Source organism: Nelumbo lutea, chromosome 8 (genome assembly GCF_056320005.1).
Source record: "Nelumbo lutea isolate HS-2025 chromosome 8, American lotus-T2T, whole genome shotgun sequence".
NCBI lineage: Eukaryota > Viridiplantae > Streptophyta > Magnoliopsida > Proteales > Nelumbonaceae > Nelumbo > Nelumbo lutea.
In genome coordinates this window covers 59,077,621-59,093,749 of record NC_142691.1, presented here as the reverse complement: position 1 = coordinate 59,093,749, position 16,129 = coordinate 59,077,621, and the positions used below count along the sequence as shown (strand labels likewise).

General features: G+C 36.2%; 1 long non-coding RNA gene across 2 annotated transcripts in view; it reads left to right on the top strand.

Annotated features, from left to right (window-relative positions):
• The first annotated feature begins 11,711 nt into the window (after positions 1-11,711).
• Positions 11,712-16,129, top strand: part of LOC148844421 (uncharacterized) — a 6,021-nt gene continuing 1,603 nt past the window's right edge. Inside the window, exons 1-2 of one of the 2 annotated variants that reach the window (XR_016103713.1) lie at positions 11,712-11,863; positions 12,182-12,532. This is a non-coding gene — a long non-coding RNA (uncharacterized LOC148844421). Of the gene's footprint in view, positions 11,864-12,181; positions 12,533-14,196; positions 14,338-14,460; positions 14,481-16,129 lie in introns of those variants that run through there. The other variant, XR_016103712.1, reaches the window with a different exon arrangement.

Sequence of the window (16,129 nt, the reverse complement as noted above, 5' to 3'; positions counted from 1 at the left end):
AAATGAATTCTTTTCAAAATAACAAGTGCCTTACGTTGCTCCTTTTCATTCTTAAAAAAAAATTGTGTTAGCAGTAATAAACCACCAACCAAGATCTCCAATATCATCAACATAGATGTCTACCGGTAGGGCTGTCAATTGGACTATATTTGGTCATATTTGGTCCAATCCAATATTGGTCCATTTACAAATAAACTGAACCAAATCCATAGAAACCAAGTTGTAGACACCCAATTTTTGCAGCACTTTGAGCTTCAAGCATGTTTTAGCTAACATTGCGGTCGACCTGGGGGTATTTTTGGAATTTTATAAAAGTTGGGGCCTCAATGATCCAAAACCATAGGTATGTAGTGACCAAAAAGCCAAACCTAATGACACCAGTATCACCCAAATCCGACATTGTTTACCCCTTCATCTTTAGACCCAAACCGGAACTGATTCTAATCGTCCGATCGGAGTCATTTTGACCCAAAACCACATTTTACACCGAATCAGAAATCTAAAACTATAAGTACGTAGAGCCTAAAAATCCAAATCTAACGACCCCAAGATCACCCAAATCCAACACCATTTACCCCTTCATCTTTAGACCCAAATCCAGAACCGATTCCAATCGTCCGATCGAAGTCATTTTGACCCAAAACTACATTTTACACCAAATCAGAAATCCAAAACTATTGGTACGTAGAACCTGAAAATCTAAATCCAAATACACCAAGATCACCCAAATCCAACATCGTTTACCCCTTCATCTTTAGACCCAAAGTCGGAACCGATTCTGATCATCCGATCGAAGTCATTTTGACCATAAACCACATTTCACACCAAATCAGAAATCCAAAACTATAGGTACATAGAGCCTGAAAATACAAATCCAATGACACCAAGATCACCCAATCCAACACCGTTTACCCCTTCATCCTGAGACCCGAAGTTGAAACCGATTCTAATCGTTTGATCGGAGTCATTTTAAACCTAATCCTCATTTCACATCAAATCCAAAATCCAAGATCATAGGTACGTAGGTCCCAAAAATCCAAATCCAAAGACACCAAGATCACCCGAATCCGACACTACTTACCCTTCATCTCAAGACTTGAAACCGGAAACGGTTCCGATCATCCGATCGGGATAATCTCTGATCCTAAATCCTAACTCCCATAAAATCTGAAATCCAACCTTATAGATAGATAGAGCTCGAAATTCTGAGTCCAATGGTACTAAGATTGTCCAATTTCGACACCGTTAGCCCCTCTATCTTGAGACCCAAATATAGACTCGATATAGACCCTCCGTTTAGAATCCTCTTCACAATAACTTCGAACCTAGGGCATTCTACGACCCAAACTTCCCCTCAGCCTCTAGAAACATCTTAAAAATCTAAAATTTGACCAGCTATGGCTTCCAATCAATCAAGCCAATCACCTGAACTTAGAATGTCCAGTTTAGGTAAATTGGTGAAATCTTTCACTCTTTGTCTTGATTGATTGAGATAATCTCTCACAAAGTTGTCTTAATAGTCCATTCTCTCAATAAATCTCCCTCCAAAAATCATTCAAACATCAGCCATTGATCTCACTTATCTTCCATCTCTGTCCTCCATTCCCCTCTCAAAAAATCTATAAATACCACCCCTTTCTCACATTCAAAATACACAAGAAAGCCTAAAGATCCTACACTCACTAGTGTGGAGAATACCCCCTTTATGTCCCAAGTAGCCCCAAGCTCCCCCACCACGTCCAAGACATGTCTTCACTCTCCCTCTCCCTATCCCAAACTTCCTAAGCCTGAAGAATGCTATTCTCGTACTCTTGCCCTTGCCCCAATCCAATTTGAAACAAGAAAACTTACCCGGGTTGTAGTCGTATTCATGAAGAGGAAGCTGAAGCTTGTCTAAATTCTACGAAATGGTGTAAGGAGCCTATAGATTTCTAGCAACATTTCACCTCCATACTCAAGTTTTTTTAATTCACTTTTCTCAGCAGCTCAATTAAAATGCAAATGAACCAAATTGGGTCCAATTCAATCCAAAGTGAATGAATAAAATCACCTTTGTAAAAGTACTTCGGTAAAAGTGTTTTTGTAAAAGTGCTTTCATAAAAGTACATTGATAAAAATAATTTCATAAAAGTACTTTGATAAAAATACTTTCACAAAAGTGCTTTTGTAAGTGTATTCATAACAGTACTTTTGTAAAAGTGCTTTCGTAAAAAGTACTTTTTTAAAAGTGATTTCATAAAAGTACTGTTATAAAAGTGATTTCATATAAGTACTTTTCATAAAATTACTTTTGTAAAATTGCTTTTATAAAAGTGCTTTCATAAAAGTGCTTTCAAGAAAATGTTTTCATAAAAGTGTTTTTATGCCAGTGGTTTCTAACCACTGGCATAGAGTTTCTTTAAAGAATGAAAATGGGCAAGATGGGGCATGATTACTTATGCTACAGGCTACCCCAATTTTTTTGCTTTGGGCTGATTTTTCATTCTGAAAAGAATGAGGCCAATGGCAAGAATTTTGTAACCAAATGCTTTAATGATATTCATTTTGCTCATTCTATGTAAGAATAAGCAAGAATTAAAAAAAATGAGGCCCTAAGCAGCGAACCAAACATGGCTCTAGTTTTCATTACAAAAGCAAGCTCTAGTTTCTCATTCTGTGGGAGTCTGGGAATATGATGAATTGCCAAAAAACTCCCTCCACCTTTGCAATTCCAAAAAACTCCCTCATCTCTTCCTTGTAAGAGGAGATATATATAGTTGTCGTAATATCCCCCTCCATAATGCTTTTCAATATTCGAATAAGCATTTATTTTGGGCCAGGGCCACATCATTAAGGGTTTATTTTTTAAGCCCAAATTTCTAGATTTTTTTAAGTGCTTAAACAATAAACACTTATTCGATTTTTTTCTACCAAAACTGTCCCTAGAGTAACAAAACTAAAACTAGAAGTGGGAATCAATATTAAGCTTGTCTAATATATATGGCGGGTGTGCTACCGCTACCACCAATTAAGGAAGCACAAATGCCTCCCACAAATATATGTTAAATAGCTATTCCAACTTTGAATGTGCAAATTCAGTAGAAGACTCCTGATTTGAGGGCATTACTATCGTCTATAACAATGGTAACTCTGCCCTCCACATTAGATCATCTAGTATGATGCGGTTGTTCATTAACCACTACTGTCAATTTTTCGTTTAATTGATAATGGAGAAACACTTGTCGTTGTTGATTGGACTTCGACATCAGTAGCAACCGTCGGTGGAGGGTCTGTCACTGCTTGCTCTTCCCGATCACTAGCATTTGGACCTTGCATCGTTGATCGCTGCTCATCAAGATAATATCTATTAGGGAGGAACGATGATATATCAAGCCACTTTGGACATGCAAATATCTTCAATAAGTCTATCAACATCCCATTCATTAAACCTCATCAACAATACTTCATTAGTGCGATAGTCTATAGCATTTAGAAGCCTATGTCATAAATGACATCCCAATAAATCATAGTCAATGTTTGCACACAAGGAACAATATTGTGGTAGTCTTTCATATTGTACTCGAATCTTGATAGTTTCACTATTTAGTAGAGTATAAGACACTTCTTGTATGAGAGGCTCCATAAAATCCACCATGTCCTTCAAATGAACAAATTAACTCCATTTGGAAGTTTCCCAAGCATCCCAACTATAAGAATGTCTTATTTGAGATCCAATATGCATGGAAACATTGACATTTACATAATTCACTGGGAGGTCAACCAAATGAATCCATAGATCTACATGCGACAGTTTATAACTCTCATGTCTCTTGTGGGGAATAACCTTCTACATGATGATCAAGCCATTCTCAAAAAGCCATGGACTCTTCAGAAATACTTGATCCCATCCAAAACTACACTAAATTTTGACTAAATATGATGAAGATGTAAAGTCCAAATTCTTAGTGAGTTTTACTTCATAGGACTTAGCCAATATATCTTCCACCGAGGATACATCAAAATTCTTTGCATGGGTAGACCTTGATGTGGAAGGCAAAAGTAGCCAATATAAACCTTATAGGGTATTATCATCAGTCATGCATAACTTAAACGAGTAAGAAAAGTCAAAATAACTTGTATAAAAACAAGAGGGAGAACATGTTCAACAACAGGAGGGAAAACATGTGAACCTATTCATTGACAATAGGTATGTGAACTTTGTTTTGTTCAAATTTTAAAATAGTTTATAACTGTATTAAAACAAAACCCTCAAACCAAAGAGCTTTTTTCTAACAAGTGACATCATATTTATTTTTCCAAAAAAGAGTATCAAAAGGGTGGTTATTTCCACTCTAAAATATTATCATTCTTTATCAGGACTCTACTTATTCTATTTAAAAAGTTATGAACTTCAAGTGGTAGTTACCTCCACTCTCAAAACTTTGCCATCTGAATAAAAAATAGAAGTTCGAAGAAATTCTCAATGTATGACTACAAGGGCTATGAGGTGGGTATTAGGATCAAATTTATGAAAGGTAATCCGAACTTATATTCCACTTTCCAGCACTAGATTTGTACTGCACAAATGCCTGAATATAACAAGAAGCCTCAAATAGAGGGATTTATGGAATCTCACTCCTTTGCTATCTATTGGAGGCTATGAAAAGAAGAGGAATAGCATAATATTTTGAAGGAAAAACTAATGAGATTCAGATGGTGATCAAGAGAAGAGTCGGAGGATCCATCTTCTCTTGGACATCAATTATGAAAAGTTTTGAAGGGCTCCAGTTTCCAACTTTTGTAATGGATGGGAGTCCATTATCTATGATGTGAAGGGGGGAGGGTTGTTGGTTTTATACAGTTTAAAGATAAACATCGAATTAAACCCAACACATATATTACCAATATAAGATATAAAATTTGGAAACCAAGTACAATAAATTCAGAATTAATACAGTTGCCATGATTCGCAACTAGACCCATATAATACAACACTCTAGTTATAAAAACTGAAGGGCTCATGTACAAGATAGTCGTACACAAGTTGGGGCGTCAAAGTGGGGGAATGCAACAAAGGCAATGGACAAGGGAGCAATATATATGGGAGATTTTACATCAACAAGAACAGGATCTAGTGGAGGGATGCCTCCATTCTCAGTAATCTCTAAAGGAGTCCCATTCAAAAGCATTTTCTAGCTTTAGCGATGCCCATCCATTGGGGTTAAAGATATTCCTCTCTCAAAACTTTGCCATTTGATGTTTTCCTTCGAACCCAAGAAATTGTTTTCTTAAGACCATGCATGAAAGTGATATTTTCTCGTTCATGAACATTGATGTTGACATCATTTTGGACCATGATTTTAAAGTCAGTTTGGTTGCTTAAATTGATCAAGATAAGGGTTACAAATAGGTGCCCTGTATTTTGGGTATAAATGACAAATTGATTTTGATTTGTACCAACCCATTGACACCCCTAAATTCTAGTATGACACAATCAAACAAATATTACTTTGTTGTTTAGATTAAAATAAAAGTAACATCGTATATCTTCCATAAGCGTAACTCTTCCCTTTCTTGGTGTTGGAATCACATATGGGAAGACCTCATGGAAAACGATCCTAAATTTACTAAACCATTGAATGTTGTTTCACTAATCATGGAGTTCTAGTTCCAACCTAAATGAGCTCGCATTGACATTGTGCCAAATTAGGTAATCGATTCAAATCATGGTGATTATGATGAGCCACAATTAGGTAATCTTAACTACACCTGAATTCTTTTTGATGTTTGACAAGATATTAGAGTATAAAATCCATTTGTCCTAACTACATATGTAAATGGATCTCCATCTTAGGGCTAGAGATCCATAAATCCCAACCACTATATGTAGACTATCTACCTAGGGCTGAAGCATCGGGATGGGTAAGAAAAAAAAAAGCAGTTAACAATTTTGATGGGTAAAACAAAATATGGTCAACTGACTTCCAAGTTGTACCACAAATCCCAACCACTATATGTGGATTACCTACGTAGGACTGAAGCATGGGGATGGGTAAGAAAAAATGCGGTTAACAGTTTCAATGGAAGTCCTAACAAATTAGACAAGCTAGCAACAAATGCAACAATATTGACCTATTGGATTCAAGTCATTCATTTGAGATTTCTTATGCCAAAATGTTTCCTTGACAGAATGGTTTATTCACTTGGATGGAACATGCATATCCAAGTAGAAAAGCTTGGACACAAATGGTGGTGAAGTTAGTTATTCCAAGTTACTTATTGATTTGAGTTTTTCCCTTTGTGATAACTCTAATTATGAATGTTTATATTTTTTTTTGTGCGATAATGCTTATAGAGACATAGGAATGGCTTCAGGGGGGATAATTGTGATAAAGCCTATTGGAGGGACCCAACATTACAAAAGCTATTGTTGGACCTATGTATTGATGAAGTGACTACCCAGGGAAGGCAAAGGGATCATTGAGGAAAGAATCTTGGACACAAATACAAAAGAAGTTAATGGAAAGGATTCAACATTTTTTTTTTCACAAAAACAATTAAAGAATGAGTTTGATTATTTGAAGAGAAAATATCAATTATGGGTGAGGAGAAGAGAAAAGAGGAAGATAGAGGGAGAGACAAAGAACTCCATGACTAAAGCTCCAAAGATGTCCTCTGACACCGATAGTTCCCCCTCCTCTGCTGGTGCTTAATCAACCACTGCGCAATGGTCCCCCCTTCTTCGCACTCTCTGTAACAGAGAATGATCGGAGATGAATAACTGTTGTGGGGTACCCTGTTTCACCAAGAGGAAGATGAACAGTAGTTCATCGGTGGAAAGAGAAGATGTAACTGTGCTGCGAAGATGATGAACAATGCTCTGGTCAACGCCATTGGTATTTCCTATGTTCGTTGTCGAGAAGACGATGAACAATGCTACAAAAAACAAAGCACGAAAGAAGAAATAGAAGAAGAGAGGAGAGGGAGGAAGGGACTGGCTAAGAAGGTGGTGCGACCCCGATTCCACGATTTTGGGATCTGTCATCCCATCTCTCTATTTCCCTTAAAACAAACAAGAAAAAAGGGAATATTTTTTGGAATATTCCCTTTTTCTCATCCCCATCCCACAAACCAAACAGAACCTAAAGGTAATTAATCTAAAATTTTGTTATTGATAGGTAATATCTTTGTATGTAAGACCTAATAGGTTGGCTTGTTTGTTTATATGGTAACAAGTTTATCCAAATGCAAAAGTATTTAGGTATGTAGGGTTGCTATTTGTTGATGAGTATAAAGTTTTGCTTGATGGGGCTTGTTCAATAGGAGAAGTTGGCTGGACTCTGTTGGCGAATAGGTTGGGACCATTGGCCTCTATCGATGTAACAGTTTCTTCACCATCTATTGAATTTGAGGGTGAGACACCAGAGGATGGCCCTATTGATCTTGATGACACGCCTGCCACACCTCTTACAAGGCCCTGAATTTAAATACAATAGACATTTGAAGAGTTTATAGGTCTAAGTAAACAATCCTCTAAGAGGCAAAATTGGGGCATTAGTGAGATTGATATTAAGATGGAGAAGCTTCTTAACATTCTGATTGTTGAGGATAGAGGCCCAACTGTAGAAGACTGTATACAGAAAATGAAATTGTATGGACAACCACAACTCCTCTATATTTCATGGCTTTAATTGTCTTCATGGAAAACTTGGAAGTTAAGAAGGAGTGAATTCGTTGGTGTGGAACTTGTGACACATTTGACAAGGAGGCAATGAAAAGGTGGATATCACAATATGGTAAGAGGATGAGCCTCTCGTAAGAGTTGTCTGTCGGTTTCAATTGTATTTGGACTTGATGGTTTTGTTGAACAAATGGGTGGAGCTCTTTTTTTAACTAGTTTGGGATGATACGTTTGCTTCTATGACTTTATATAGTTTGACATATGCTATATGTTTTTTGGGTTTTTCTAATATTTTGGACATGTTATATATGATATTATTTTGTGACCCTCAATGATTCGGTATAATTGATATTTTGATATATCTCTTCGACATGGTTGAAGATTTGCTTTTAGATTAATCTCAATGTAGAATGTAAACCACCATGTACCCAATAAATATGTTGATACCTAGGATAAATAGTTTGGGTATGATTATCATCCAATATTGGTATATAAAAAAAAAATTATGGAGACATATTCCAAGGATGTTGGATTGTAAATTTACACTACTCGATTATATGTATACACAATAGCTATTAAATGAAAATGATAAATAAACCATCGAGGTGATGAGGATGTCTGTTGAAGCATATGTATGGATATGTTGCCATTTTTGTAATTGTGGATGGTTGCATGATAGTTGATACATATTAGTGGAGGAGAAGATGACTACGTTTTTTTTTTTGTGTTTAATCCATAATGAAAGGTCCCCTATTCTGAATAGACGGTTCCAACACTCCAATAAAACATTGCATAGATACTTCCATCAAGTGCTAACTGCTATGAGGGAATTTGCATAATAGATTATCCACCCAACTACATTTGTTCATGTTGTAGTACCACCAGAGAAACAACTAGCATATCGAGGAAGATGAGGGAAAGAATGTTTCCAAAATGTGCTAGTTGTTTGTGATTTTAACATAGTGTTTACATATCTTTATGCCGATTGGGAAGGAACATTACATGACGCCAGGGTTTTACATGAGATTGCACACAACCCTGACAAAAACTTTGCAAAACTAAGAAATATAATTGAGAGATTGTTAGTGTCCTAAAAGCTCGATTTTCCAATTCTTAAATAGATGACACCTCTCCATGTCCAATAGGACATTGTCATTGCATGCTTCGCTATCTCCATGTCCAATAGGACACCTTTCCTACAGGACCTTTTCAATAACTATGGTGAACCTAACATGCAAGTGCCTACTGAAAAATGTAGAGGAAGTAGAAATAGAATAGCACGACAATTAAGGGACAACTCACGGGCAAGCTCATGCATAGTTTATAGCTTCATTGTGAGAGAAAATTGCACAATAATTATTACAATTGCTTATTCATTTGTAGTGTATTGTTATGGTTATGTATGTGAACACACTTTTTATGTAAGGAAAAATGGTTGTTAGGCGTTTTCCAATCATGTGTGTATGCGGGATGGCTATATGAAACTTTACAAGGTTAAAATAGATGAAAATCGAGAAAGATTTTTCTTGCGTTGCTCACTATGGGAAAAACATATACACTCTTTTTATTGAACTAATGAACTAATTGCCAACCTAGTGATAGAGCTTAGGGAGTCCAATCAACCCACTTCATGGTTGTAGAAGCCCCGAATATCGCAACCGATCGAGGAAGAGATGGCACTTGGATGTCGTGTGCATCTCTTATATGGAATGTCAACTAAATTGTTATTATCGTCACCTTTTTGTTTACTATTGTTGTAGCAATTACATAGGGTAGTTGTGAAAACTTACCGACAACCATATTATAATCATTGGATGTGTAGGTACTTTACTTTAGAACGATATGAATTTCTGAAACTTTTTAAGATATTATTTTGCTAATTATTATCATGGATTTGTTGAATTTACTTGTATTTTCAACATTATTTTATTTTTCTAATATTTTATTTTCAATATTTAAAATTTTCAAGTGGAATTCTTAGAAAGTATACATATTTTAGATTTTATTCTTATTTTAATCAATTGATTGAATTGAACAAGTTATTTTTTATTTTTAATCAATATTATTTTGAATTGAATAAATTATTTTTTATTTTTTATGATTTTTTGTATTAATTATTAATTATTTTATTTTTATTACTATTGATTACTTTAATATTTTTTATTAGATATTAGTTACGTATTAGTAATTTTTATTTGTTTGAATTATTAATTAATTAATGATTTATTAAATTTTATTAATTATTAGTTATTCATCATTGACATTATTAATTATTAATAAGTGTTATTTATTTTAATATTTTTATTAGTTGTTAATTATTTTGTTTAATTTATAATTATTAAATATTAATTTCATTAATTTTTATTAATTATTTTAATATTTATTAGTGTTAATTATTTCAATATTTTTGTTAGTTATTGTTTTTATTTATTAATTATTTTATTTTTATTAATTATTAAATATTATTTTGAAATTGATAAACTAATTTATATTAAATAGTGCAAATTAAACTTAAAATTACCAAATAGTCCTTTGTAGGGGTAAAATAGTAAATTCAAGGAATCTCAGATATTGAAGGTTTGATCCAACATAAACAACCTTATATATTCAGAGCCTCTAAAAAGCAAAAAAAAAACTTCTATGCCTATTTTCATATTTCATACACTTTTAATGTCTTTTTAACTTTTTAGTCTTTAACCCCACCTTAACCTCTTCAAAGTAGGGATTCTTCCTTTTGCCAAGTTAACCTCACACTGAAGAACTAAGTGCAATGGTTGCCTTAGAGTAGGGGGTAAGTCATGAAGCCAAATAGCATGGTTCAATCATTCACCATGTGGCCCTTGACAAAGGTTTGGGAAAATCATTGATGACTCATGTTCAACCAACTAACCCGCAACCAACATCTACATTAATAGACCACCCTATTGACCAATCAAAGCCAACCTCAGCCTCACATCCCTCATGAGACTTCGGATCTCCTGCCCACAAGAACTCTATCCATGTCTACCCACAACACAATACCCTTGTGCACTGGGAACATCCCTCCATGCATAATACTATGTAGGAGGATGAGATGTTCTCCATGTGTGGCTACAATGTTATGTGGGTAGATGTGGATAGGAGATCTGGACTCCCCTCATGAACTAAGGATCTGATAAGGATGTCTCGTGCATGAATTCCTCAATTTGGTCAGAAAAGCTGTCTCCCAATAGATGTAAAACTCCATGTCGAGTACGAGTCTCTCCCTCTCTCTATAAAAATAATTGGACATCGTAATAGGCCACGTTTGGAAGTGCTTAAATAAGCACTTAAAAAAACAAAAACAAATGCTTCATAACAAGTAGTTATGACTCATGAGTGTTTAGTGAAAAACAATTATTTTAAATATCATTAGTTAATTAACTTAGTTAACTAAGTGTATCTTACTGTTTGAAAATTGACTAATGATACCCCTACTGTTTTTGACATTGACTAATATTTCCCTTACCATTAACATTCTGTCATAATCCATTCAAATGAGCCATCACATGATCGTTAAAAATTTTAAAAATACCAAATTGCCCTTTTATGTTTGAAAATGCCCTTTTTGTTTGGGAGAGACGATTCTGCCTATTGGTATCAGCTCGTCATCATGTCTGGGAACTGCTTTAGCTATTGTCAAATTACAACTATCGAGAGCCCAGAAGAAGCATTGGATTCGATGGTTTGGGTTCTGCAGAGACACAATCCCCTGTCTCTCTCACCTGGTACTCCGTCTCTCTCTCTCTCTCTCTCATTCTCTGTTATGCACTTCCGATCCAACAACTTTCCGTTTTCTACAAGTGTGTTAGTTCATTTTTCAGTTCAGGTCATCACTACCTGTGGCCTTTTAGGTGGTAGTAGTACTTGATTCAAAAGGACGAACAAGACATCTACCTAGGACGAAGACTTGAAAAGAGAATAAATAAATAAAATAGATTATTTGATTATGGGAAAAGAGAGCACGTGCAAGTGTTAATGATGTCGATTCTCACGAGTAAAGGTTCAAAATAGAGGCTCCTAAATCTCCCATCTCTTTACTTCACGTTGAGTTGCAGAGAGGAGAAATAGAGAGGAAAAGAGAGCTATGAGGCTGAGCACAGTTGAAGTCAAAGAAGAACCTTAACTCCAAATGCCCTTTACACCTTTTTGAAGATGGTAGAGGATTTTTCCTTCTTCAACAAGGTGTGTATGATACTGGCCTTGCTTCTTTGCCGTTTATTTGTTCATTTTTTTCTTCCAGAACTTTTGATTTGGGTAAAGGGTGTGTGGATGTTCTTGAAAGTTTTGCTCTTCTTATTTCCTTTTTTTGCATGGTTAATAGATGAGTTTGGGTTTCTGTCAAGGATTTGATAGGAGAAAGTTTTCTTATTTTCATTTTCTTTCTTTATTTTTATTTTATTGAAGATTCAAATAGAATGTAACCCACATTACCTTTACCTGTTTTGTTTCCTTTTTCTCCATGTATGTTTTCTACGAGATTGTTCAAATGGAATGTTGCAGTTTATTCCCTTCAAGTATCATTCCCCTATGTGACCATCGCCTGAATCTGTCGGTAAGCATACTCACCAGCAAGAAATTTACCCTTCTTTGGGTAAATTGAAGTCAACCAGAACTAGCGTTGGAAAGATTCGAGAGTTGGAGGTCCTTCTTCCCGTCCGTTCTCTTTAACCATCCGAACCGTCTTGTTACTCGATCAAATCCGCTCAGAGGAGGGGGAGAACGAAGAGGGGATGGGGCGGAGAAAGAAGATCACCGCCACTGTCAGAAGTTGCATCAACGACGGCGATTTTGATAGATGAAGACGAGATTGGAACAAGCAACAAAGACTAGACTGAGGAGGAGCTTTCAGGGGTAAAAACTAACATTTCAGATTTTTCGTGAATAGTTTAACAACAATGATAATTTTCTAAAACAATGGGAGTAGCATTAGACAATATTGAATATACTTGGTCAATTAGTTAAATTATAAGAGTAATTTAAGAAATAACGTGATAGGACAAGATAGGCTAAAAAGGAAATAAACACTTAAAAATAAGCCCAAAATTTAAGATCCTCAAATAAATGATTATTATGAGAATAAAGTATTTATTTCGGACATAGTTTCCAAATGCAAATAAGTGTTTATTGGTGCTGTTTCGGCTCAAGCCCTCCTAATTCCAAATTTAGCATAAGACGCATGCACTCCAACCTCGTTTTTGCTCCCGTGTTTTCACCTCGTCCTCATCTAGTGGTTGTTTGGCACGGGTGTGATTTTCTAACGATTCGTTTTCACTAAGGTGGCAGCAATGACACATCAGTAAATAAACGGAATCGATGTGAAAACTGTGTTTGTACTGTGCTTTTTTGAGAAACAGTCAGAAAACATTTTTGCCTTGAAATTCCGAATTTCACCTTGTCAGCCAAAACATCTTTCTGACATTTCACACCAATTGAAAAACGCAATCCGACGTGGTTCCAGGTGTAATCTAACGTGGCAACTTGTCAGTCAGATAATAATTGATTCAGTGCTTCGTACGTACAGCGGACGTACACCGGAGAGTCGAATAGACCCGAAGGCAACAAAAAACCATTCGATTTCAGCTTAACCCCTTCCTCTTCTTGCAGTCGTTGAGGGTTCTTACTTCTTCCCGTCTCCGTCGCCGGTTCCGATGAGTGCTACAATATCTTCTTCACCGTTTTTCTTTTTCTTTTTCATTTTTTTTTCTAACCTCCGGTGAGTTCTGTTTTCTTTAAACACAGTTCCGTTATTCTTCAGAAATCATAGGTTCCGATTTGCTGTTTTCTTCTTGCCGTTGTATTCTCGATTTGCTATCTTCTCTCTCCTCCTGGTCAGATGCAGAGAACACAGTTCCTCTCTTCTTGCCGTTCTACGCCAACCACGCCATTTTCTGGGTATTTTGATACTGTTAGATTAGAATAATTTTGTGTATCATATTCAGATAAGTTGCATAGGATCATTTCAGAGACAAGGAAACACAGAAACGCCGTGCTCCCAGATGCGTTTTTTAGAAAAAGCGTTTTTTCTTGTTGATGTGGCATGAAACAGAACCAAATGAGATTTTCTGAGAAATGGTCATGGGACGTTTCTTAAACGTTAGGCGATTTTCTGAGAATCGATATGCCTGAAAATCGCAAGGGTGCCAAACACCTACCTAACTCTCCACCCTCCCAACTTCCACTTGAGTGTCATAGGGGACCTTCGGGACTCTAACGTTGCGGGTTTGTTCGATTGCAACTCAGTTGGATTATCTTCACATCCTCGTCTGGATTCCCATCTCTTTCCCCGTTGCAGAAGGGCAATGGTTGTCCAATTACCTCATCTAACAAGGGAGGTTTAAGTCCCTTTTGAAAAGAGAGGGTAATGTTTAAGTCTTTTACCCTTTCTTTTTATTTATTTGTATTTAGGCCTTGTTTGGTAAATCTAAAACCGTTTTTCATTTGGATAATGAAAACCCATTAGACCAAAAGATAAAACCCCTAAAAACCGTAAAAGTCCAAAATGGTTTTCAAATGGCTACAACCGAAGCTTTTGGTCTATTCGGGCTTTTCACCTACACCTAGCAAAAATTTGAACTCGACGAAACATCCTTCGTTCTCCACTTCCGTAACTGACTGAGAGGAACTTTGCCCCAAGCGACTGAGAAGCATCGACGCTGGTAGTTCTTCTCCTTTTAATTCCTTCAATCTTCTATTTTTTTTCATCGTTCCATGAATTTCTCCTTCTTCTTCTTCCATCAAGTACTAATTGACATTTTTTCTTGTATGAGGCTAATTACCAGCTGTTCTTCACCGTGTTCAGGTATAATCAACTGCCATTGCTCTTTTTTTTTGCTCGGATTCCATTGACACATTAGGCTCCGGGTTAGGGCTTAACATTTGTTAGTGCTCTATCATCAACATTTTTTGATGTCTATTTACATTTCAAATTTCTGCGATCTGAATCATATATACATGTCAAAAAAGAAAAAAAGATAAAATAAAAATAGTTGGCGTAGCAAATGATTCAGTCATATTAGAAACACTCGTTTGATGCGGTTTGGTGAACTATTTGTTAGAATAACATAACCTATTCCAGCTGCTCCTGTTACTGGATCGTATGAGCCATCAACATATATATAGGCTTAATGATTTTTCTGGGGGGTGTTTGGTGAACTATTTGTTTATTGCTTGTGGTTGTCCATAGGGTCCAGCTTTCTCCATCAGTTCAGGGGATCCAACACGCTTTGTTGGTGGATTTTGCATTGGACATGTCCCATATCCGTCTAAACAGAATGAAGAATTTTGCAATATAAACCTGTTCGATGTTAGGTGACTTGCCCTGCACGTTTATGTTAAAATTGTAATTTAAGGTGGTTGTGGAGAGTTAAAGAATTGATTTCCATTAATCTTACTTAGACTCTAGGAAATGGACCTTTTAGGGAGGTTATAGTCAGTATTGATGATACTGTAGTTGGGGCTGTCTGGCCTTCTACTGTGATATACACTGGAGGGATCAATCCTCTGCTACGGTGACCCATCTCTGGAATTGGTTCTTTTGATCTCCCTTCATATGATATTGATATTACTCCATTCCTAGGAAAAGTTTTGGATGGAAGGCGGCATCAGTTGGGGTTTAGTGTAACAAATGCTCTTAGTGTGTGGTACATAGATGCAAATTTGCACGTATGGTTGGATAAACAAAGTGCTGGAACTAAAGGAAAGTTGATTATATATGATGTCCAACCTCTAGTGATCACCTTAGTTTCGGACTTCAATGGTTCAAATGGAGATTTTCTTACTACAGCAAGTAGGTCTTTTCTTTTAGCTGGATGGGTGAAGTCTTCTCATGGAAACATCACAACCCAATCACATCAATACTTTGCTTATAGGAACACAATGAAGTTTGGGAACAATGGGAATGAGCAGATTGTGAATCAAACAACAGATGTCAATGCCAATGTTTATTCTAGGCTCCCTTCTCATTTAGATTTTATCGATTTATCTAGAAGGTTTCCCCTTTATTTTACACTAACTTTGTGGATCAAGGAAATGGCACCTCGACTTCAATTTCAAACCTGTCCTTAGGATTCAACCAGCAGTTGTTTTCACGTGGCCCATTTGGTTTCTCAAGGGGAAATCTCATGAATCTGTATGCTGCACATGGTTCTATGATTGTAATGGGGAGTTTGGTAACTGGTGGTCTGGGAAGCACTCAACAAGTATTTACATATGATGGTAAAGATGGATGCTACTTTTTTTTGATAAGTAAAGATGGATGCTACTTTAGGAAAGTGAGTATTTTGTTAGTCTAACTCTCAATGTGGAGAATGGAATTGCAAGAGTTTCTGCACATACAAATGGCAGTCCATGCATGTTTTGTCATTTACATTTATATGGAATATAAGGCTACGTTTGATTGCAGTCTAAACTTCATTCACACCGGTCTAGATTCATGGAAGCGTAAAAGGG